Source organism: Pinus tabuliformis, chromosome 8, assembly GCF_031772625.1.
Source record: "Pinus tabuliformis cultivar Carrire ecotype Pingquan chromosome 8, CPIR1, whole genome shotgun sequence".
Taxonomy (NCBI): Eukaryota; Viridiplantae; Streptophyta; class Pinopsida; order Pinales; family Pinaceae; genus Pinus; species Pinus tabuliformis.
The window spans coordinates 1,653,716,797-1,653,719,971 of record NC_142294.1 but is presented as its reverse complement, the minus strand read 5'-3'; the positions used below and the strand labels follow the sequence as shown (position 1 = coordinate 1,653,719,971).

At 37.7% G+C, this 3,175-nt stretch overlaps 1 pseudogene; it reads left to right on the top strand.

Annotated features, from left to right (window-relative positions):
• Positions 1 to 1,451: 1,451 nt before the first annotated feature.
• On the top strand, positions 1,452 to 2,971 carry LOC149242527 (nucleobase-ascorbate transporter 12 pseudogene; annotated as a pseudogene).
• Positions 2,972 to 3,175: the final 204 nt, after the last annotated feature.

Here is a 3,175-nt window from a genome sequence, read left to right as displayed (position 1 = left end):
TGGAGAATTTCGGTCCCCCCAAGTGCAAAACAACTTACCATAATCGCCCCCCTTTGAAATCCATTGGTGGTTTCAAGGATAGTGCAGAGGTCAATCTGCGAAACATGGTTTAAGGTGGCATTAGATCATTATGTGTTGTGTGGGAATTATAGTTTATCATGGTTTATATTGCAGATTGCGATGATGGCAGGATATACACAGAATGGGTTTGTTGATCAGGCAATTGCGCCCTTTTCTGAAATACCTTGTCCTTTGATCTAGTTGGAGGGAAAAATGATGGCAATTTGTATTTAAGCATGAATTGATGTGATGAGGAATATGAAAATATAGAGTGTGTCAATTGACGAGATCAAGATTTGAATCTTAAGATCATTGGAATCCTGTACTGATCTTAGGTGCAGAGTATTTAGCTCATGGGACATTGGTTTGGTAAATATGCTGAAGAATGAAGATTTGTGGTAGATTTTATCAATTGAAGTATTGGTATCAATATATGGTATCAATTTCATAGTGATATTCTCAACACAACAAAATGAAGAAATGTAGAAATATCCTTAATGCAAATCAAAATGGAGGCATCCACATCCCGAGCAGCCAACGAGAGCCAGATGGCCTATTTTCAACTAGTGGATAGTTGTGTTACTGTTGAGTGGAATTTTAGGTGTTGTGGTAGATAAGGATGCTTTTCCAGATTGAAACGAGAACTTCAAGTAGCAGTCTTTTCATAAGGGCAAAGAGAAATGAGAAAAGGAAGTTGTGTATGAGGAAACTGCTGAGAAGTTGGGTATTAATTATAATGGTTAAAGTGATTGTTACTACCCAGCTGAAGACTTATCATTTTTCTCATTTCTCGAAGCCATATACAATTGAATTTCCTCTGAAACTATTGCCCAAACCCTTCAGCAACATGCAATGTGTGCTTTAGTGAACAATTCAGGTGGAATGTATGTTATTGTGCTAAGCCTTGGTGAAAGCATTGAATCCTTTTGGTCTGACATTCAAGTGGCAGACATTATCGGTGGCGTGGAGGTTGGCCTATGCATTAATGGTGTTCAATAAAAGCTCATATACTACAGGCTCACTTGATGTATTAAAAATAGAAGGACTGTTAGTCAAACAACTCAAACCTCATAGCTCTCTGCTTGTGCAAGAACGTGCAATTGAAGCTTTCACTAGCCTCTATTGAAATTCATATCTCTCCATAGGTTTGCTACATGGTAAAGAAAAAAGTATTTTGTTTGTGCTAGTGACTATGGCTATTTGTGAGATACAAGAAGAACTCATGCACTTATTAAGAAACCGATGTTTTGTCAATTCCAATCTCTAACAGTCATTTAAGGGCCAGAGGGAATTCAAATTTTAATTTCATTCCTTGGTCTATCTAATGAGCAACAACAGGAGCATGCCATTGCTTTTCTTTCTATTTTGTCCGTAGAAGTCGATGACAGTAAATGGGCAATTACAGCAGCAGGTGGGATACCTCCACTTGTCCAATTGCTGGAATCTAGATCCCAGAAAGCAAAAGAGGATGTTGCACTTTTGTTAGGAAATTTATGTTCTCATAGTGAAGAAATTTGTGCTTGTGTTCATAGTGAAGATGTTGTTCCAACCCTCCTATGGCTCTTGAGAAATGTTGGTCCAAAGGGACAAGAAGTTGCTGCTAAGGCAATTAAGCATCTTATTAGATATACATATGCTGTCACTATCAACCAATTGAAGGCTTTACTATGGGAGATTCAAGCACATCATGAAGGAATTATAGGGAGCTATAATTATAGGTTCCACTTTCCAAATGATCTTTGGCTATTGTGGTCTAATGTCACTTTTTCTCAGGTTGATAAACCTCTTTGTTGTTGCCCCAACTATAACAGCAATATGTTTAGCATTTTCCACCTATGGTTTTCCTCAAGTTGGTACTTTTGTGCAAATTAGCATCCCTCAACTTTTATTAGTCATCCTTTTCACTTTGTATCTAGGCAAGATTTCCATTTTTGGCTATCGCATATTTCAAGTTTATGTTGTTCCACTGGGCCTTGGGCATATGCTTTTCTTCTAACAAAGGCCAAAGCTTATAATTACAAAGGATGTGATACAAATGTACCCATTTCAAATATTGTTTCAGAGGCTTGCAAGATTAATGTATTTACAATGAACCAATGTCATATAGATGCTTCAAAATCATGGAGAACAACATCACGAGTTCGATTTACATATCCTTTTTAGTGGGGCACTCTGAGCTTCCACCGGCGGAAAAAAAAAAAATGTAATGTGTTCTATGTTTGTAATTGCATCTGTGGATTCGATTGGTTCATTTCATGCAACATCGCTTTTAGTTTCATCGAAGGCACCACCACCTGGGGTTGTGAGCACATGAATTGGTTTGGAAGGTTTGACAAACATCTTGGTAGGACTTTGGGGTATGGGCACAGGTGCAACAACTCTCACTGAAAATGTCCATACCCTTCTTGTTACTAAGATGCGAAGTAGAAGGGTTGTGGAAGTTGGTGCTGGATTGTTAATCCTCATTTCACTAGCTGGGAAAGTGGGAGCTATTTTAGATTTGATTCCACCAGCCATGGTTGTCACTCTTCTATGTTCTATGTGGGCTATGCTTGTGGCACTGGGTTGATCAAATTTACGATATAGTGAAACTGGGAGCTCAAGGAATGTCTTCATTGTAGGACTCTCTCTTTTCCTTTCTTTATCAATACTTGCCTACTTCCAACAATATGGAGTTTCACCAAATGCAAACATGTCCCTTGTTGTTAGAACAAATTACCCAAATTTTCATTTTAATATCGTCCCACACAGGGTACTTAAGGAAACGAATGTGTTAGAAAATATTTTTGGCATGCCTAATCGTTCAATTATGTTTGAAGTTTTGGTCGATAATCATAATGAATCCCATCTACTAAATATGGGGTTTACATGGAAGGCCCATGTCGTTTGGTTGTCTGTTAGGTCCCTATAATACTAGTAATTACCCCATTACTATTGTAGTTATATCCCTTATTAATATTTTTGTGCCCCTATTGTCCCCATATTGTTATTGTTGTGCCCCATAGAATCCCTCTATTGTTATTTTTGTGCCTTTATATTATTATTGTTAGGTCGGCTGGGTTATATTGTGACTCCTTAGACTCCTATATATAGAAATGAGGTTTTATCATTTGAA